Source organism: Salvelinus alpinus, chromosome 7, assembly GCF_045679555.1.
Source record: "Salvelinus alpinus chromosome 7, SLU_Salpinus.1, whole genome shotgun sequence".
In the NCBI taxonomy this organism is placed as follows: domain Eukaryota; kingdom Metazoa; phylum Chordata; class Actinopteri; order Salmoniformes; family Salmonidae; genus Salvelinus; species Salvelinus alpinus.
This window is the reverse complement of record NC_092092.1, coordinates 39328450-39350998: the sequence shown is the minus strand read 5'-3', so window position 1 is coordinate 39350998 and position 22549 is coordinate 39328450. Positions and strand designations below refer to the sequence as shown.

Here is a 22549-nt window from a genome sequence, read left to right as displayed (position 1 = left end):
TTAGTGATGTGGACACTGAGGAAATTTAAGCTCTCGACCCGCTCCACTACAGCCCCATCGATGATGATGGGGGCGAGCTTGTCCCTCCGTTTCCTGCAGTCCACGATCAGCTCCTTTGTGTGTGTGTGTGTGTGTGCTTGTGCGTGTGTGTGTGTGAGAGCAAAAATATGAGGGGGGGGAGGGGGGGTATCTTGAAAGATAATAGGGAATATACCCTGAAATGAACAAAACAAAGATATAAAATATGGCAATGTGCCCTTAACCCTAATTGGTTCCGGAAGTCGTTCTGGATAAGAGTGTCTGCTAAATAATTCAAATGTAAATCATTTAAACACGGTTTACACACAAAAAGAGCCCAAGTTCTCACAAAAACGTATTGAACAATTACAGGAAAGACAACACTTCTATTTGTCACACTTGATATTTACAATTTAGAATGGTACAACCGAATACGAAAAAACTCCTGCTTTGACACCTCCCTTCGTGATACAATTATTTATGCTTTTAACTTCAGAACCAACTTGTGAACGCAGGAAATGATGAAACGTGAGGGAGCCAAATATCTCTCTGACTGAGAACCAGTTGAACCAGCCTAAAGCATGCCCTCTCTCCTCCCAAAAGAAAGAGATGAGAGAGGGAGAGACTGAGAAAGAGAGACAGCGGGGAGAAAGAGAAGGGTGCTGAAATGTGTTCATACTTGCAGTGTCAAACGCCACCGAGCAAACATCAGCCCCTCCTATCGTTTACCTGCCATTGACAGACAGGATGAGAGGGAGACTGTGTGTGTGTGTGTGTGTGTGTGCGCACAGGGCTGAAATACACATATTCACACAGAAGAATGCTGGCACTTATGCACAGACAACCTCATGGACGCACGCACGCACACACACACACACGCGCACACGCACACACACGCACACACACACACACACACACACACACACACACACACACACACACACACACACACACACACACACACACACACACACACACACACACACACACCTTCCATTGTTCGTAGAGTGAGAGTCAAGAAAGTTAGGACATGCTCATTTCACACCACAGGGCGAGCGGAGGAGGAGTAACAGAATCCAGTCGTAAAACATGGGGTGGGGTGGTATGGGATGGTATAGTATGGCTCCCCTTCTCTGCCTTTCTCACAGTTATCAATTATCATAATCCCCGTCTCTCTCTGCACGCCTGTCACACTAAGCCTGCAGTTGGCTTTTTTTCATTACAGAAGCACTCGGGTCAACCTCTGTTGACATAAACAAACTTTGCAAGCCATGGTTGCAAATAGAGCAGAATTCATACTGTTTGTTAAAAACTATCATGGAATGAAAAGGAAGAAAATATTGCACTTTAAAATAATCCATGAAATACAAATACATGGACAAACAGCTAAATGTATGTTTTTAGGATCATCCGGGTACAGTATATTTCATGTTAGATCTCTCCTACTATGCTTCCTCAGAACCACCACACAGTTTGTGAGTTAACCCCTTCAGCTCCGGAGATAAATCAAAGTCTCCTGCTCTCAGAAGGGGGTCCGCAACCTCAAACGGCAACACTGTCGACTGGAATAACCCTCATCCTCGTCTCCACCTTCATTTGGGTTAAGTGTCTCCGCTCCACACTGCCCACGCACCCAGAGATAGATGGAGAGAGCGAGGGGGGCGAAGGAGGGAGAGAGAAGGGGGAGGTGGGAAAGGATGGATAAGGTTTGCGATACCAGACGCAACCTTCTCGTCAACAGCCGAATGTCAAAATTAGACAGGAAGTCTCATAAAATGCACATAGGCAGAACATTTTTAAAGTAAGCAAGATTGATATTTTAGCACCGTCAGCGTTTGCAAAACTTATTTTTGGGGTAAAAAATTGGATATGTTAGCGTACTGTATTTGCAGTGAGCGTATGGCTCTTAGGAATGACCGTGCCGTTCCACATCAGAGCGGATTTCTCGGGAAGTTCTATTTCGGGATTCGGGCCACAGTGGTGTGTCAAATGAGAGGGAATGTTGTGCTTTGGGAAATCTAATTTGAGTCTGTTCTTTGTTTCACTGGCCTTTTTTTGCAACGGGGAGGCGGGAGGCAAACTTCCAAGCTCTAACGTCTCTCTGCCATCCATCGCAAACAAGAAGAATGTCCCAACGTTCCACTTCCAACAACAACCTCACCAAGAAAAGGTTGTGGAGAGTTGACTGAAACGAGCCCCACTGTCCAATCCACACCGACAAATTTCTCTATTTCATGAAACACAAACTCCCTCCGTTTTCCCACTGAATCCATTGAATTAGGCAAATAATTAATTGCAAGGTTATTCTCCGGTGTCACTGTGACATATGTACGCGTACATACATATACACACATTAAAAAACAAATATTAGCAGCCATCTCCTGCTGCTAATTGCGACCGACTCCCACTGGGAGGAGAGAAGGGTCCTTGGTTGATAATTAATCCTCGTTTGGAAAAATAAATGACATTCATTAGCAGGGAATGGGGCCAAGTGCCGTTATTTACATGGTAATAATCTGGAGCATTCTGGCAGCGCTCTTTTAAGGTTACGGAAATAACTCAGGGAAGAGGATGAGTACAATCACTCCTCTCCCTTTTCCTGTCTTCACACCCAGAACAATTAGGCCTGTGCGAACAGATGGGGACGCTTCTGACTGAAAAAGCCTTCTGAACGGCTTCTCATCTTTTTCTTATCTCGCACACACACACACACACACACACACACACACACACACACACACACACACACACACACACACACACACACACACACGTGCGCTCATGCCCTTACGCAAACACAACGGCGCGCACACACAGACAACAATGTAATACAGTGAAGACATGTTGAGGCACTCGTGGAAACGCACTGAAGAAAACGGTGAACGTACACACTCGCGCACCCACAAAACCTACACTACTCATCTCCACACAATCACGTATTCTGAAAACACATCATGAAAAATGAGGGCATACAAAATGCATGCTTCATTGCAAACAGTTCCTGGATAAAAACACCCTAAACATTGGTGATGAAATACAAAAAGCTGACAAAAGTTTATTCAGAGTCCACTGGTTGTAACATTGGACTTAACGTGCTTCGTTGGTGACAATAATCAATATAATGTCCATTATATTCCGTGAAGTAATACATTCCCTATTGTTTAGCTAGAAAACTATACTTGAACTCTGCATGAACTACTGTACTACAATCCTCATCTGAAAACACATCAGCACTTTGTATTTACACATCCGCAAATGATCACACAATAAACAATGGGCGCGTTAACGTTGCCCAAGCCGGCGTAACAATCCGAAAAATGACATAATAGGGCATTTGTTCACAACAGTGCCTTGGTCTCATGAAATTGTACCGATACGACACACAGGGAAAATAATAAGAGAAATGAATATAGAAGGAGCTAGCCGTGAGCAGTAGAACTACACGGTTTAGCACAGAACCCTTTAACGTGACCGCGCTCAGTTCGAGACTCTCTCTTTCAGTAAAGAGTTATTGACTTGCGCGGTAGTTCCCACAGTCACAGTCGGCGATGACAGAATAAAGAGGACATTGTGATGGTGGGTCCAAGTAAATGCCAATGTTATCCTAAGCGGATGACATCTGGTCTGGTGTGATGCAAAGACAATGTTCTCTCTTATTATGTGACTGTATTTGCTTTATATTTCCTGTATATTCTTTTATATGTGTGTTTTAAGATAGAAACTATCACCTGGGTAGCCCTCCAAGCCATAAACTATGTCCACATTTCCTATTTCTTCCTCATCTCTTGCTCTCCACTTTTAAATGTGCATTCCTCCCTCAACTCACAGACCCTCGCCCTTTCCTGCGCCCCGTGTTATATAGACACTAGGCTGTGATGGAAGAGTCAAAAGGTCGCAAATCCTTGAAAAGGTGAAACACTCAAACACACAAAACACACATTGATTTAAAGGTATCATTTGTGAAGATATGTGGTAAAAGAGCTTCTGTTCGTATGGTTGTCTTTGTATGACACAGTCTCGGACACAACTACTGACAATTCTCCCCCTTCACCTCATCCCCCCCCTCCTCTCTAGTACAGTATCAACAGCTCCAGTGGCCTGGATCCTGGGGGCCTTTCCACTTTGTCCCATGTCAGGCACTGGGTCACAGCGGCGAAAACCGAGACGACCGCAATTGTCCTGCCTGTTACCGATCTTTGTCCCACTAAGTACAATGACTAAGGTATCAATCCTTTGGGAACAGCTCAGCCCAACAGAAATACCCTGACTGACAGCTTCTAGGAGTGAGCGCCATCTCCACCCCTTTCTTCTCTGGTTGTCCAGTCTCTCACCGCCCCACCCCTTGAGAAGGGTAATCCCAGGCCCTGTGGCGACGCTATGCGATAGGGACACGACGAGGAGAGGACGGGGAGAGTCCTCTCGGCATGGTGAGTCCCCACCGGGCCGGATCCCGGAGTCCTACTCTCAGAGACACCTCCAAAACAATAGATCCGAACAAAAGGACAAACCACAGCTCAGGTTAGAGGCTGAAAGAGGTGGCGATTGTGTCTTCTTTCACACCTCTTGTATACAAAGGGATAATTATACCAGCAGTTGCTATGAAGGCACAGTAGACAGATGTTATGCGTCGTTATTGTGATGTTCATCTAACATTGAAGAGTCATGGATGTCAACCCCGGTCACCAACCTTCTTCCCTCTTTTCTGAAGCAGACTATTTAATGAAAGAGCGACCTTTTTCTGAGCTTCCAAGTCGAAACTTCCCAGAGAAATCCGATAAAACCCGGGGCCTGGCTAGCGCCGCCACTCATTTGCTCGTTCGCTTGTCGAGCTTCCTGTGACCTCATTCCACCGCCCCCCCCGATCGATCCGCTTATCTCCTAGATCAAAGGCGCGCGCCGCCGCTGTACATTTAACCCCAGCCGGGTCCTCCCGCGTCATGTCTAAATATTAATGATAATAAAGTCTAAAACCCATCCTGTGTCAAGCCATTACAGCCCACATCGATCCTACAGCTCTCCTGGCCAATTAGAAGTCGGCCGTCGTAATGCGTCTCGGCACATCAAAGGACCAGAACCATTGATCCGCTCATGGATCTTAACGTTTACCATTAAAAAAAGCAATATTCGTGAAAGAGGGAAAAAATCATTTTATTCACCGGGTCGGATGGAGAAGCGCTCAAACCCAGAAGGGAGGGATAGAGAGAGAGAGAGAGAGAGAGAGCGAGAGAAAGAAAGGGCAGCTCAATAATGGCCACTCTGACAGTTTAAAGGGCATCAGGCACATCCTTCCCCTGGACTAGATCCCATGAACAGCCCTGGGGCTGGACGGGGAAAGTATCCTGTCCAACAGCAGCACTGTAATTCTGCTTGTCATGAGCCCTAACGGTTCTCCAACCCAGTTCTATTTTCAAACACTGACTGAACATAAAAAAAGAAAGTTAAACTCTGTGGTCCCCAATTTAAATGGCCCAAACGCTAAGATGGCGTTGCAAGCCCCATTGCTCCTGAGAGTTGGTGGGTTTCCATAAAGTGACAGATTCATGGCGACGCCTGTTAGACTGAGAACATTTGCGGGACTGGGCTCCTCAGGATCCTGTGAACATTTTGAAAAGCAAGGCCTTGAGCCTGAACTGTCCAGAGGACTTTATATAGGTCGTCTCAGTAAGAGGGTTGACTGTTCCCTCCCATTAACAGTACACTAGTATGTATGGCTTTAGGCAAGCTAGCGTGTACATCCACCCTGGTCGACTCACACGTCACAGAACATGACTTCAGGTTAAGGTACAACTTTGCCAGTTCAAATGTTAACATTAAAGTTTGAGCTCCACACGCAGTAAAGCAATACCTTGCACAAACGATACATCAATTAGCACGCCATGAAGAGCAGTAACGCAACACAATAAGAGGGGGGGGGAGGGGGGGAGAGAGAGAGAGAGAATGCACAACGTTCATAAACCAGAAACATTCCTCACACAAAAGATGCCAAACAAGCCCGCCGCTGACACTACCACGCGACAGCATCTATTTGTGTGGCCTTTATCTGCTGGAGCTGACATCTCTCATAGCCCTGGCCTAGAGGCGACCTCACTGCTGTCATTGTACTAAAGCCTGGAGGGGGGGGGGGTTGTTCAATGTCCAGGGCTACAATGCCCTTCTTCATATGCGCCATAATACACCAGAACACAGGGCAACGAGACTGTAGCCTCTAAGAGGTTTTAGTTCTTCAATATATTTGACCATGACTGACTGGCACGAAGCTATTCTCAACATGGGAGAGGATTGGTATGGATTCGACTGTTTACTGAAGCAATTAGAGACAAATAACACAATGGACACCGTTTAAGTGAGTTGACTTGTGTTGCGAGAATGAAGAGAGGCCTGAATGGCAACTAGGCCAATGAAGATGGATTCACTTGTCCCATTGAGTAGGGTCGGAATACAATGGACGAGACGACAACAAAAGCTTCCATTGTAGCGACAGCTAACGAAGAGAAGTTTATCCGACCTCAGATGGAGTAGTTCAATAACAGTGGAGAAGGATGACACCGAACTCTTCTCAGAAAGCCTCCTCGAGAACTAATTCGACCCGGAAAAGTACTGAAACTTTCCGCGGCTACATTGATTAGCCTTGAAATCCTCTCTCAACTCTCAGGACCACCAACTCGTTCAATTTCCCATCCAAGTCTCCTCAGCATGTGTTCGTGCTCCTCTCCCAACTGTCCCCTGTGGTAACCCTCACTATTATACGCTTTGGTGGCAAGGTTGCTTTGCCATAAACTCTGCACTTTGGACTACACCAAAATATGTAATTAAAGATTTGTGAAAGGAAACCAGTGTTTAGAATGGTTTATGTCAAGTTTGTCCTGAAATGCTCCACCACAGCATAGCTTTTTGATGGGACTGGTGTACGTCGACAGCGTCTTCGCAAATAGAGGCAGGCGAAAATGTACAGGGACAGAGCTCTCTCTCTGTCTGCCAGGCCAGAGGGCAAACCTCCACACAATGGTGGTGCAACATTGTAGCAATGCTGGTCCTGGCTTATAATACAGCTCCTCACATGTGTATGATGCTGGGGGGGGGGGGGGGAGTGTACGCACTACGCAGGTCAACTGAGGTTGGGGATTCACAGGCTCTGCAAACAGGCTGGGTAACTGACACAAGACTGCTAGGAAGAGACGCCAATGTAATCACAACCTCGCCTTAACGTCTTAGCAGTGTTGGCCCTGGCGCCATCGGAGCTGGGGGTTTAGGACCGTAGGCCAGCAGACAGGAAGCAGCGCAGTGACCCAGAACACATTGGGACAAATAAACAAACTGGCCGAGTGACTCAACTCGAGAAGTTGTGGATTTGAATGGGTTTCCAGGCCGATCCAGTGCTCCTTGTATGGAAGTATGGCATGGGTGTTTGTATATGCACACAACCACAATGCATAGATAAACATTTGAAACACAAATACAAGCTTGAGTACATACACGTTTGAGTCCTGGTAGAGCATGGCACTTGTAACGCCAGGATAGTGGGTTCGATTCCCGGGATAGAAGCATCTGATATATCATTACAACTGTGAAGATGAATAGGACTGTCTGAACGTCTGACAAGGAATCATTACTAACAATCAGGCTCTGAATTCTGTGTGTGCCCTGATCCAAGGCCATGTCATTATTTCGTGGAAGTAGGGGTCAATTAGAGGTCAGAGTACCTCAAGCTACTCCTGCCAATAGGCCGCATTGGCAGCAGACACCTAATTTTTGTGCCATTATGGATGATAAATTGGGTTAAGCAGTCTTTTCGCCCTACTTAAAAAGCTTCCTCTCTTTCGCTGTTCTCTACTTTTCTGCCCTATCGATGAATGTTTGTAATAAAAAATAATAGTAAAATAAACTAATATTGTAAATACAAGTCAAAAAATGAGGGGGGTGGAGGAATATCATTATTAGATACAGTAGCCACTGAGATATGCAAGAGAAACAAGTCCATCAAATTGTCACAATTTCATGACAAATTATCAGTCATACAAAAAGAACATGGGAAAAAATAGTGGTGTTCAATCAAAATAATGACATTTCAAAAAGGAGGTACAGTAAACAGCTTTGAAAAAGTGCTGTGTGTGTGGTTAAAAACGTACTGTGTAATTTACAGCGAGGCTAGCGGGTTTCTGCGAGGCCGGGCCCGTCCCAACTGGGACAGGTAGCGACAGGATGATGTTGACCCTGGAGGTGTAAAACCAACCTCCTTGTCGCCACGGAGACGCTGGGTGCCCAGGTTGAGCTGAGTCGAGGAGTCTGGCGTTCAGTTGGCATGGGGCCTGGGCTAGCACTGAGGTGCCCAGCCAAATACCCCCCTGCCTGCCTGCCTGGCTGCTTGGCCCAAACCTTAACCCGTCAGCCAGGGGAAGGTGAGTGCAGTGGCAGCTGGGCCAGCACTTCACCGTCGAGCACCACTCTCCAAACAAACAACCCAATGGGCCAGAAGCCACAGCAGCATGGAACCGGTCATTACTGACTGAGTTGCATGCCTCGTCGAGGCCAGCCCTGCTCTGCCCTGAATTTGTCAAGAGCTGTCCCAGAGCAAGGATATACCAATAAGTCTCTGCTGCAGAGTGTCTTTTTACCATACAAATAACAAGAAGTTGAGCACCTTATGACCTGTGGTTAATATCAATAACATCCTAATAAAAATAGGTGGATAAGTAATGTGAAAAGCCATTTAGGCCCTATGGCACAGACATACAAGTGCATGTGAATGAGATGCTCTATAACGAGACTGTTCAGCCTTGGTTACTCGCTCTCAGGCATTTTCTGCATTGATCAGGGGTTATCCAGACATCCAAAGTCTACTCTGCTTTGTCATTGTACTTTAGCTGGCCTCAGAGAGGAAACAGCCATGAAAATGGCATTCTAGAATTCACTCCATAACAAGACGACGAGCAGAGGGTCATTATATTTTATGAAATGTCGAACCAGAGTTTAGCCAAAGCCTTTGGTTCTTTCAAAACGTATCCAGGCGAAATGCAGATAAACAAACAAAATGAGCTGAGTCACAAACTGCTGGCAGTGTTTGAGATAAGGAATTAGTCTAGTGTGGAAGCAACATAACTCAATCTCCCATCTAATCTCCACAACATACTTCTCAGCGTTCATGCTCAAGCAGCAGAAATACCAATATTGAAGGTATTCTGAGGCCGTCGTGTTTTTCCTCTCTGTTCTTGGCCTGCACTCGCAAAGTGTCTCAGAGTAGAAGTGCTCATCTAGGATCAGGTCCCAGTCTTATTCATTATGATTTAAACAGCAAAACTGATCCTAGATCAGCACTCCTACTGTGTGCCACTCTGTGAATATGGGCCATGGTAGCACAGCACTGAAGAATGGAAAAAACCTCCCAGCAAGTCAAACAAACACCATTCCCCAAGATGCATTATGTTTATTACTCTTTAAAGAGGTCACATTATCATAAAATATCCCTTATGAAAAAGGATAAATAAGTCAACATATTTTGGGACGTATTGTTGAAGTCGGAGGTTTACATACACCTTAGCCAAATATATTTAAACTCAGTCTTTCACAATTCCTGACATTTAATCCTAGTAAAAATGTCTTAGGTCAGTTAGGATCACCACTTTATTTTAAGAACGTGAAATGTCAGAATAATAGTAGAGAGAATGATTTATTTCAGCTTTTAATTCTTTCATCACATTCCCAGTGGGTCAGAAGTTTACATACACTCAATTAGTATTTGAGAGCATTGCCTTTAAATTGTTTAAACTTGGGTCAAACTTTTCAGGTAGCCTTCCACAAGCTTCCCACAATAAGTTGGGTGAATTTTGGCCCATTCCTCCTGACAGAGCTGGTGTAACTGAGTCAGGTTTGCAGGCCTCCTTGCTCGCACGCGCTTTTTCAGTTCTGCCCACAAATTTTCTATGGGATTGAGGTCAGTGCTTTGTGATGGCCACTCCAATAACTTGACTTTGTTGTCCTTTTTGCCACAACTTTGGAAGTATGCTTGGGATCATTGTTCATTTGGAAGACCCATTTGCGACCAAGCTTTAACTTCCTGACATGTCTTCAGATGTTGCTTCAATATATCCACAATTTTCCTTCCTCTTGACGCCATCTATTTTGTGAAGTGCACCAGTCCCTCCTGCAGCAAAGCACCCCTACAACATGATGCTGCCACCCCGTACCTCACGGTTGGGATGGTGTTCTTCGGCTTGCAAGGCTCCCCCTTTTTCCTCCAAACATAACGATGGTCATTATGGCCAAACAGTTCTATTTTTGTTTCATCAGACCAGAGGACATTTCTCCAAAAAGTATGATCTTTGTCCCCATGTGCAGTTGCAAACCGTAGTCTGGCTTTTGTATGGCGGTTTTGGAGCAGTGGTTTCTTCCTTGCTGAGTGGCCTTTCAGGACTCGTTTTCGGTGGTTATAGATACTTTTGTACCGGTTTCCTCCAGCATCTTCACAAGGTCCTTTGCTGTTGTTCTGGGATTGATTTGCACTTTTCACACCAAAGTACGTTCATCTCTAGGAGACGGAACGCGTCTCCTTCCTGAGCGGTATGACGGCTGCATGGTCCCATGGTGTTTATACGTGCGTACTATTGTTTGTACAGATGAACGTGGTACCTTCAGGCATTTGGAAATTGCTCCCAAGGATGAACCAGACTTGTGGAGGTCTATACATTTTTTCCTGAGGTCTTGGCTTATTTCTTTTGATTTTCCCATGATGTCAAGCAAAGAGGCACTGAGTGAAGGTAGGCCTTGAAATACATCCACAGGTACGCCTCCAATTGACTCAAATTATGTCAATTAGCCTACCAGAATCTTCTAAAGCCATGACATAATTTTTGGGAATTTTCCAAGCTGTTTAAAGGCACAGTCAATTTAGTGTATGTAAACTTCTGACCGACTGGACATGTGATAGATTATTTATTGAATTACTTATAATTCAATGTCTGTAAACAATTGTTGTAAAAATTACTTGTGTTATGTAGATGTCCTAACCGACTTCCCAAAAATATAGTTTGTTAACAAGAAATTTGTGGAGTGGTTGAAAAACAAGTTTTAATGATTCCAACATAAGTGTATGTAAACTTCTGACTTCAACTGTATGTCATAAGCCACAGCATGCTACAAAAAATAATTATGACTTATCACATACGTGACATAGGTGAAGCTAACTGATCATTAAGTAACTATTCAATCAGATTTGCTGGAGACAAAAACAAAACAAAGTATTTTATCCAGACTTTTAAGTAAGCCACAGAGTTACCTATCTAACAGACAATTCAAGGCTGGACCAGAAGACTCACAGGTAAGCAAAGTGACACTGAACGCTCTCTCAAGTCAGTTATTAAATTAAACACCAAAAATGTATTGGAACAATGAGAGAATGAAAGAAAAAAAGAAAGGGGAGGGTGAAAATAAAATATAAAATACATAAGACAGGACATAAAAGCTTCTGCCATGTGTGAGGGAGAAAGAATGGCATTGAAAGGCAAAAGATTGCGGGAGAGTGAGAGCGATGTGTTCAAATAAAACGAGAAATGGCAGCTGTGTGTCTTTATCTTGGAGAGACTGAGTAAATTGAGTCACCAGCGGTGCACACACAGACGCCTGGCTTGATACTTCCGTTTGGCGCATTCTCTCTCTCACACACACACACACACACACGCACACACACACGGCGCTTAATTAAGATGAACCAATTAGAACATCACAGTTTTATCGGTGAGCTTCAATAAGGAGTGGGTGATTGTATAGTGAGGCCTGCTCCCTCTCTCCCCTCACATTTCACTGCAACCGACACTAAACGCTCCTCTCATGGTCCAAGAAACAAAGCTGCACGCATGGAGAAGTGCAGGAGCTCACAGACTGCATCAACACAAACACAAACACCGTAGGTTGTGTGCTGGCGGTATAAAATAACAAAACATCGCCCAATAGCTGCTTTCCACAGATGTGTCATCAAGCGAACGTGATGTCATGAACCCTGTCCAGCCTGGACATCAGTCACTTCCTGAAGGGTCGTTGGCCACGCTGATGTGGGTCAAAGAGTCCAAGACACTTTGCTGTGATTTACTGAGGAGGACCTGAGTGAGGCCTAAACTGATTCGTGCACACTATGATTTCTATAGAGGCAAGAGATGTGTCGTTCCAATGGCTGACATAAAATACAGATAAAGAACAATTGAATACTAAGGCTAGGATTCAATTAATTACAGATAGGACCATGCAAATGTTATTAACTGTTAATCTGATTAATTAAATGTATTTATTGAGGTGAGCATTTCAGAGGCATAGTTCTGCCACTTTTCATACTTGATGTGCTAGAGGAAATAGTATCCCGAACAAAAATATAAACGCAACATGCAACCATTAAAGATTTTACTGAGTTACAGTTCACATAATGAAATCAGTCAATTGAAAGAAATTCATTAGGCCCTAATCAATGGATTTCACATGACCGGACAGAGGTGCAGCCATGTGTGGACCTTGGAGGGCATAGGCCTACCCACTTTGCAGCCAGGCCCACCCACTTGGGAGCAAGGCCCAGACAATCAGAACAAGTTTTTCCCAACAAAAGGGCTTCATTACAAACAGAACTACTCCTCAGCAAAATGGCGATCCCGCAAGTGAAGAAGCCGGATGTAGAGGCGCTGGACTGGCGTGGTTACACGTGGTCTGCGGTTGTGAGGCCAGTTGGACAAACTCTCTAAAATTTTAAATCTAAGATTTTTCGTTTCAGCTCATGAAACATGGGACCAACAATTTACATGTTGCGTTTAGATTATTGTCCAGTGTATATTGAACTGCTTTAACTTATATTCAACTTGAATTATACATTTAACACATCCCACTACCATGGAAATATTTTTAGACCGCTTGAAGCAAGCACACAAATTCTCTTCAGGAAATGTACCTTTTCTAGTTTGGTCATTATCTTACTTTAGGAAGTGTTTACTGTGCAGGATGGCATCTGTTGAAGTGCAATATCTCATAAATTGAACGCCCAAATCAACTTTAAAGTATCTACAAAATAAGTTTTGCGGTGACATAATCCAAAAGATATTCATATCTTTTTTTTGTGTGAAAAATTTGAAGCTGGGCATCTGATTGTATGGCCTGCCCTTATGGATTTCCAGATCACACTTTCAGAGGTGTAGAGGATTTTCACAGTAGTGTATCCTGAATTGAGGGATTTAACACTTGATGCAAAAACAACCAACATCATCTTGTTGCTGTGGTGGGAAAAATTAAAAACGATCTATAAAAGCAAGTGCTTTTTCCAAAGTACTGCTGGAACTCTTGGCCGCGTGCTAACCTTTTTCCTCGGTTGGTTGCAATTATAATCAGAATAACCTTTATTCAAAGCACATTTGCATACACAGTACCCAGAATTTGACTTGGTGAAATGTTGCTGCCAGCAATACACAAAATAGACAGACAGAATATAGACATACAGTATGTCTACATACATCTACATACAGTATGTACAATCAGGATATGGACAATATGGATTACACAAGTCCCTTCAAAGCGAGCGAACAGCGATAGGAGTCTTCTCTTCTGTGGTCTGTTTATCAGACCTCGATTGTCCAATACGCTATCATTGTGTTAATCATAAAAGCTCTCAAGGCTGGAAGCTTTGAAAAAAACGAGGGACTGAAACTCTTGAGAAGTGGCATGACGGGAGCCCCTCTCAACTCTCCACAGCCAACAAAGCCCAGGCTTGATGGGAGTGACGCTACAAACTCTTCAGCTTCTTCAAAATGTGGTCCTGTTTTTATTTTCCCAACCACTGGGATAAAGGGAATCTTTTATGCTGTCTGCAACACGAGTGTCAACATCTCAAAACGAGCAGGCTTGCATTGTGTTCTCCATACCCCCCCTGCCCCTCCACCCTCGAAACGCACCCACACACACTGCTAGGGTGGGTTAGGAGAGAGAGGCAGAGAGACAGACAAGACAGGGAGACGTTATTAAAAAGGATGGAAGAGAAACAATTTAAAGGATGGGGGAAAAAATGAACTTCAACATTTTGTAAATATTTCACGCTTTTGCACCCAGCCAAAGAGAGATCAGAGATGCAAGAACAACAGCAAAGTTTCAGCTTAACCATCCAACCAGATGTCAAAAAACATAGTCAAAGGTGATGTTTCTTCATGTGTTTTATCAATGCAATTGTCTACAAACACTACATAAGGATCCCCCTCAAAGATATGATATACATTCACTCTCGTCTTCCATAATCTGATAAGTCAACAGATATTGTATTTGTCTGTTCCTTTGACTGAACGCTTTATCAGTAAGTGCAGTAAATCTGACAGACAATGTCTTATTCCTATTAAGAGGGCACTACAAAACTGAAGGCTAGAGAGTAGTGGTGGTCCAATGCATTATTACATTCCATGGCAAAGGGCAGAATATTTAAAGCAGATAAACGCTCATTGAGAATTTGTAAAATGAGTAAAACAAAAATTGGGAAAGTGAGGGGCTAAAGAAACCATCTGAGCTCCTGTACCAAGACTCCCTGTACCAAGACTCCCTGTACCAAGTCTCCCTGTACCAAGTCTCCCTGTACCAAGTCTCCCTGTACCAAGTCTCTCTGTAGCAAAAATGTAAGGTCAAGTATTGATCCCCTTTTTAGTCACCAGAAACGAATGTGTCCATATACAGTAAGAGGGAGGGGTAGACGAAGACTGATAGAAAGAAGGTAGGTAATTTGGCCACAGCGCTTTCATCCTGGCAGCCATTGCACTACGGACTAAGACAGGCTAAAACACCCCAGCACAGAACAGCTTGGCATGGCACAGTGATGGCATGTCCTGGCATGGCAAAGCATGGCCCAACCCAACATGCTCGAGTGGGTCAGTACGGCTCTAAAACATGGCAACAAACCAGGCCTCTCTTCCACATGCATACCTAGTGTCCACGTCTGCATTCTCTGAGGCAGCTGTTTAGAGGAGCGCAGAGCCCAGATGTAAACACACACACACACACACACACATACAATGGCATACTGGCAGGGACGACAGCCAGGGGAGGAACAGTGTGATAGGTTCTAATTGCTTCAAAATGTCCAAAATAAGGCCCCCTATTATGGCAAATTGGTTGATAATGGTAGGCTGGAAGAGGAGGGGGGGCAGGGTGGATGCGACCCAGGCGAAGGGGAGAGGAGTTTCTCCGTGTCGCCTCATTATTTTCGTCTTGACGGACGCCCGCGCTCAACCCCTGGATGAACAGGCCGCGCTGAATAAGTTATCACGAGCCACACAAAGGGAGAGTGGGTTCCGCAAACAACAACGAGAAGCGTCTCTCTCTCTTTCTTTCGCATGACGAAAGGATGGGCCCGCCACAGTTTGGGAGCTCACCTGTAATTTCAGCAAAAACAGTAGGTGGAAAAGGAAGGAATGAAGGAAACAGGGAATGAAAGAGAGGAAGTGCAGACGTCTGTGTCCGCACAGATATCCACAGAACATTCCCTCCTTTCCGTTTGATCCGTTTCGTCCTCTGCATACTAGCTCTTCTGTCATTCCTCCAGAAGGCAGGGACCTCCTTTGGACAGCATCGAAGATGTTTGAGGAGTGGGTGCTTTTTGCACTTCGTACGACAAGGCTTCGAATGAGATCACTGCGTCAATCAGTTTTTTATGTTTATTTGGTCTCCTTTTTGGTGTTGTAGCCGTTTTGTGTTTTGTCTGGGTCTGGAGAACCATATGAAAGAAGTCACACCTTCACGCTGTCTTCTTATACAGTGAGGCGAATGAAGGCTTTCCCCAGTGGCTACTCTCAAGAGTTAAGTATTCAAACCAGTATTCAGACCAGTTCCTCCTAACTGTCACCGCAACACGTCGATACCACTGCCACCAAGTTTCCCTTGCCATCACTCAAAAGTAGTGGCAGAACTTTTGGATGTCTGACGGGCGAATCAGAGGGTGCTGCAGCCCGACTGGCGCTCGACGGCAGATCAAACGGGGCGGGTGCCCTTGGAGTGACACCTGAAACAACTTCAAGGGGGGGAAGGCGCCACTGATCTCCAGTCAGCTCGTCGGAACGGCCTGTCGATGTCGGAGGGGAAAAGCGCCTGAACCGGAACACAACCAGAGAGGGCGAATAAAACCATCACCTCAATGTCACACGGGGTTGACCTCACGGTGTTGGGAAAAGTATGACAGTAAAAGTCCCTGTTCCAGGGCGGAAAACTAGTTGATTGATAGGCTGCTATGGCTGTATCTGCTCATCGTCTTTAAAAGGTTACATTGCCATGTGCAGCACTAACCTTATCTGGAATTTAAATCATCAGCAACTTACAGGCAACTTCCAAGACAATCCAAAAGCAGGGAAATGACAGACTGATATCACATATTAGACTGATATCACATATTAGACTGATATCACATATTAGCACTGTATATATAGTAAGTGAAATATAGCAGTATCTGACCCCCATTAAGGCCTAGAGGCATTGCAACTATAGGTGTGGTACAGTTAATGATGCAGAGAAGAGAAAGACAGTCGCGTCCCTCAATAGACAAAGGCATTCCTTATATAAAACATGAGCCCATCTTTGCCCTTGTGAACAACCCCGGTCTCTGCAGCCCAGGCTTGTTTGTGTCTTTCTCCTTTCCCAAAAAGCGTCCCATCAGCATTCTCTAACGGGGGGGGGGGGGGGGGGGGGGGAGGAGAGAGGAAGCCTTTGTTTAATATCTATTTCACTTGCTTTGGCAATATAAACATATGTTTCCTATGCCAATAAAGCCCCTTAAATTGAATTGAATTGAGAGAGAGAGAGAGACAGAGAAAGAGAGAGAGAGAGAGAGAGAGAGAGAGAGAGAGAGAGAGAGAGAGAGAGAGAGAGGGAGAGGGAGAGGGAGAGGAAGAGGAAGAGGAAGAGGAAGAGAGGAAGAGGAAGAGGAAGAGAGGGAGAGAGAGAGAGAGAGAGAGAGAGAGAGAGAGAGAGAGAGAGAGAGAGAGAGAGAGAGAGAGAAAGAGAGAGAGAAATAGAAATAGAGAGAGAGATAGGTGGCAGTGGTGCTTGTTTGGCTCGGAGTGGCTGGTAATGAGGCTCAGGCGCACCATGTCATTGTCCCAGCAGCCAGACACACACGTGTGTGTAAACACACACACACACACACTAGTGGAAACACACACACACGTACCTATCTCACTAAACGGAATGTACTGTAAAAGAACACACGCAACAACAATAAAAAGCCTTCAAGTACATGGAGAAGCTATTGTTTCTCACACCAAAAGTTTTCTGCCAGCCAGTAGGCCCACTTACAACTCTACAAACTCAAAGAGGAACGCTGTGGTGGAATACACAAGATACTGTCCATTTCTCCCGTTTTTTTTAATTTTTATCTCTGTGCTTGACACTAGCTGGAGCTCCTCCCAGTCTGCCATTGCTTCCATAGCTACACAATCAACGTATTTATGTGGATTGGTGATGAAGCCCCTCTGTACACGGATCTAGTCTAGATAAAGGTCTCCAATCCACAGAGGCCTGCTCTCATAAAGTCTTTCAGCATTGTACACTTGGCACTGAGCTCTAAAACGCTGTCCCTACTGTACCGCTGTATCCCCTACTGAACCTCTCGTGTACCGCAAACACACACACACACACACTAACAAAAGCCAGCTGCCTTCACCAGCGATGGGCGAAAGAGGTAGCCAGCTACGATTCACGCTTTGGTACTTCACTCGTTTGCCAGGGAAACAGAAGAGTAAAACACGAGAAGTTCACAGAGGGAGCAGATAGGCCGACCCAGAGGGAGGAAAAGCAAACGCCAATGTGATATCAGCCATGCTGAATAAAATCGAGAGGCGAGAGGGAACGGAGTACAAATGATCCGCCGCAACATGGAAGAACAGATCAGAGGCATCCGTTGGGATTCGTCCGCCACTCTCGGGATAGGCGCTATGCGCTATGCTATGGCTATTCCAGCCTGTCTGGCTTGAAGAAATGAGTTCAACTGGAAATATTACCCAATGGAAAACAGAGGGGGGGGTAATTTTTTGTTGTTGTTGCATGACCTTTGATCAAACATGTTGCTTTAAACTATCGAAACCAAACCTCTTCAAACTGATCAAACTTTGACTTTGGTAGACATTCGACCAACGGTCATCACGTGGATGTGACTCGTCCTAATGAGCAGGCTAATAAAAAAGGCTTGTTGGCCCAAAAAACCAAGCGGAGGTGATTCGGATAGTCAGAGTTGGAAGAGATGAACATCACATCATCAGAAGCGTAGCGGACAGGTGAGGTCCAACGGCAGCTCTCATTACGGAGTCGGGAAGGGATGCGGAGCAAAGTCTACCCTGGTGTGCTGGTCCTGGGACGGCAGTGCGAGTGCTCAGGCCACAGTTATGACCAGAATACTACGGAGACAGGAACAGGATATCTATTATATGTCTTTCGCAAAAGATCATTGTGATTTTTCCATAGGAATTATGGCGCACGCCTGGGTGAAAACTCGATAGCAGGTTATCGCCTTCACCCAGCTGAAAATGAAATAGACTGATTGTACAAGTTCTAGTGAGGGATTCTGTGTGTGTACATTAGGCGATGTGTGCAGTTCCTGTGTGTGTGTGTGTGTGTGTGTGTGTGTGTATGTGTATGTGTGTGTGGGAGTGCACGCGAAGAGGGAGAAGATGCCATACCCCCTCCATCACTGCTCCACCCAAGCCTCTCTCTCACTCCCCCGACTCTCGCATCTTAACAAGGCTTTCCCTCCGCTCCTCCTCCAAAAAGGCAAACCAAATCAATAAAAGAACAGGAAAAAAGGACTAAAGTGGAGGAACGAGAAGAGAGGGAAAAAAACACACACACTGAACTATAATTTGTTCTGTCTTTCAGCTTCAATTACAAAAAATATCAAATATTTTTGTTTGACTTCACAGCAAGACTTCAAGAGGGCCCCCAAGACTTCCTTCCATTTGCATCCAGCCACAGCCCACTGGTGGAGCTGAATTCCATTAATTATATGACCTACATATCACATAGTTAATATTCCAGCACTGGGAAAGAGAGAAACTCAGCCAATACTGGAGGAACGGGTCTAAATTTGGAGATCTTCAGGACATCAGAGCTCCCTTCTCCCAGCGCTTTTCTGAGGCGGCGCTCTTTGATCTCCTTCCCTCCTGACATTGTTTGCAAATGTCACTTTAATGGGACTGGCAAACACGCGAACGAACGCAGCCACGCTCTTCTCTCTTTCTCCTCTTCTTCTTCTTTCTCTCGAAAGCCCATCGTTGCAACTCCACTTTCCAGTGAATCAAAAAGGGAGAGAGACCTGTCTCCAGCTGCTTTCCTGAAGGGAGCGGGTGTGAAGACGTGAACGTGTGGACACAATGTCCTAACAACCCAGGGTTTCTTTAACTATCGTTGCATGTACTAGCAATAATAAGAATTGATTTGGACATTTTATTAACAAAACGAGACATACTGTATATACACATAAAGTTATCCTGGTCAGGATGCATGTAAGCCTGAACAGAATTGTTAGTTCTACCGCAGCACTGGTAGTCCAGTTTGCAGTGTATAAGCCCTGGCTCAAGTGAGCTAGCCCAGGTTGAGGGCTACTAGTGTAGTATAGCATTCAGTATAATATTAGCATAGAATATTGGCCAGGATGGAGAAAGTTAGCGAATGGGCTAAGGTGCGCTGGTCTTGCACACCGTCGGTCATTGGTGGGTTCTCTGGAGCTGAAGGGAGTTAGCATGCTGGGTCTAGCGTCCTAGCACCAGGCCAAGTGCTGATCTCTTAATCAGTGTCCAGAGCGACCAGAGCCCTCCTCTGAAGGCTGGGGCCCCTGCCTGCGACTGCCAGCCCTGCTAACGCCATGAATATGGAGCTCTTCCGCGGCCGGGGCTTGCTTATGTTTTCTGTCTGATATCTCGGCCCCATTCCCATTTCAAAGAGAGGTCCACCCAGGGGTTTGACTTTTTGATCTGCCTGGCGACTGACTCGACCACCTGCATGTGGGATCAGCCGCCAGCGAGAACAAGACCAATCCCTCCTACCCTGCCTCCCCATCCAGCCCCACCTTCCCAGAACCCTCCAGAACCCCGGCGGTCATAACTGGGTTTGGAGCTGCATCTTAACTCTCCGACCGCTCTGTTCTGCTGTGTGCTGTGGCTGGGAGGAGATGCTGGACATGATTACCGTAGCAGCAGGAGTCGGCTCCGTTCCCACCACAGACAGTCCACCTCTGTCGGGGCAAAGTCATGGGATCCATTTTGTGACCGCAGTGTGAGGGCTGTAATGTCAGGGCCCCATGGCACTGAGATAACTGAGGAGAGAGCTGGGGCCTGTGGCTCCTCTAATCAGCCATGGCTTCGACCACCAGCCGATCCTTACACCCCTCACAGGCCAGTGGTACCACCAACAAAGACCTCAAAACACAGAGACACTACTGCCTACTGCTCTTGTCTTACTGCCAGCATTCCTCTTCCCAAGGAACGAGCACGGGAAGGTCCAGCTTCCATCTGACAACATGTCATTCAGAATATACGCGGTGTGATAATATGCAATCCTCTTAATGAATTGATATGATTCCGCAAGTTTATCGATATGACTTGACTGATATGGGTCGATGACTCAATCGTGTGTCACTATTCCTGAATACCTCTTAAACCGCAACATTTGCAGATGTCCCGACAGCTCGTCATTGAGAACTGCAGCTTACCAGCACCAGCGGCCATTGATAACGGGGAGCGTTCTAATTGTACACGATCCATTTCATACCGCTTAACTCCCGATGAGTATCATTGACATTACTACTTTAAAAAAAATATATATATTGGCATTAGCATTCGCATTCAACGTTAATGAGATCACCATGACCATATAATTAAAACCCTCAGGAGCCCAGATGATTGGATGAATAATTTAAGGGTGTGCTGAGGAAGAAGCCCTCCACCAGCCGACACTAGGCTAAGTAATTGAGGGACTATGACATGCCAGGGCATGTACTGTAGAGGAGGACTAGCATAGGACAGGGTTTCGTCAACTCCAGTCCTGTAGGTTCAGGGTTTCATTTCAACCAATTAGTATTGTGGACATTAACTTATGCCGTTAAAGAAATACTATTTAACTGTGTCACTAGACCAACAACTAACTCAGACGTGTTGATCTTAAAGAGTATTTCTTAGAGAAGTGAGGTTTCTTTCTCACTATCTTTCAGTTAATTAGCTGCCTTGAACCAAAAGAACAGACCTACTAATGAGTGTGTAATTGATGCTCAGCTGGAGTGATATCCAGTATTCATAGTGGCTCTCCTCTCCTCCCGATCAACCAGGAGAAACAGAGAAGGAGAGGTGACAAGACCAGCGTCTCAACTTAAATCCGCTACGACGTTATCTTACTCTCTCTCTCTCGCTGAGCAATCCTGTCCTTTTTCACTCACTTTTTAATATCCAAGCAATTTCAGCATTGATCGAACTACATTACACATATTGCATTCAAAGCGTTAAATAGTCAATTTAAAAAAATTATTTATTGTCCCATACACCGGATAGGCGCAGTGAAATGTGTTTTTTTAACAGGGTCAATACGAGGTAAGGCACCCTCTAACAGTTAAGTTCGAAAGATTTTCAGTATTAAAAAGTTGAAAAGGAGAGTAGCAAATGAGTACCAGAAGCTAATTTGCGCAGCACAGCTGAAGTTGCATAGCAGTAGAGGTTCCCCTACCGGCCTCATATATAACACAGAACTCTTTTGCACACTACTGGCAAGCTTAAAACACAAAACACAGCAAGCCGCCTAAACGAAGGTCGCCAACACCAACCCCCCACCCCACCGCCCCAAACAGCGCAACAATTTACATGACTAATAAAAATACAACAATCAAATGTGTGAAACCTACAGGAGCAAGTAATGAAATTCACAAAAACGGTAGACGGCCTTAATATCAAAACTACACCATGTGACACTTTTGTTTCGCTGTCCCCTTTCCTGGTTATAAATGACGTTTAGAGATGAAAAAACGTAAACAAAACCGTAAAACCAAAGACTTTATTTTCTTTAAACGCTAAAGGAAAGGGGAGTAAAAATGCTTGGTATTTGTCAAAAGAAGAATGGGAAGCCCCGTGAAGCAGAAAGCAAGACAGCGGTTGGGAAGAGGTTGGGGGCCGACCAGCTTTAGAAAGACCTAATAAATCCTGATTTGAGAGTCGGGGCTAACCAGAGGAAGCCGCGAGCCTGCGAGCGCTAGGCAGGCGCTACCGCTCTTAAATGCTACGTTTGATTAAGTCTTCCCATTAGGTGACAGCTGAACTTTAACATTAATATGATAATATTGAAATAAGTGGGTGTTATTTACTTTAGCGCCCGGGTGGAGGCGGCAGGGGGAGGAGGGGCAGCGGGGGAGGACAAGGGAAAGGGGGGGGGGGCAGGATGATGAATGATTTCTGGACAGCTCTGGGTGACACCAGGCGAGCCCAGGCCTCCTCTAATCAGACTTGACAAAATGGAGACCTATGCAGAAATATTGGTTACAGTCGGCGTCACAGCCCTGCCTGGTCTCCTG

General features: G+C 45.3%; 1 protein-coding gene and 1 long non-coding RNA gene across 6 annotated transcripts in view; one reads left to right on the top strand and one right to left on the bottom strand.

The window, feature by feature from the left end:
• LOC139580992 (uncharacterized) overlaps positions 1 to 22549 on the top strand; it is a 587892-nt gene that overhangs the window by 217268 nt on the left and 348075 nt on the right. The gene's annotated exons all lie outside the window — the stretch shown is intronic.
• The window catches only part of LOC139580985 (vesicle transport through interaction with t-SNAREs homolog 1A-like), a 170193-nt gene that overhangs the window by 24541 nt on the left and 123103 nt on the right, over positions 1 to 22549 (bottom strand). The gene's annotated exons all lie outside the window — the stretch shown is intronic.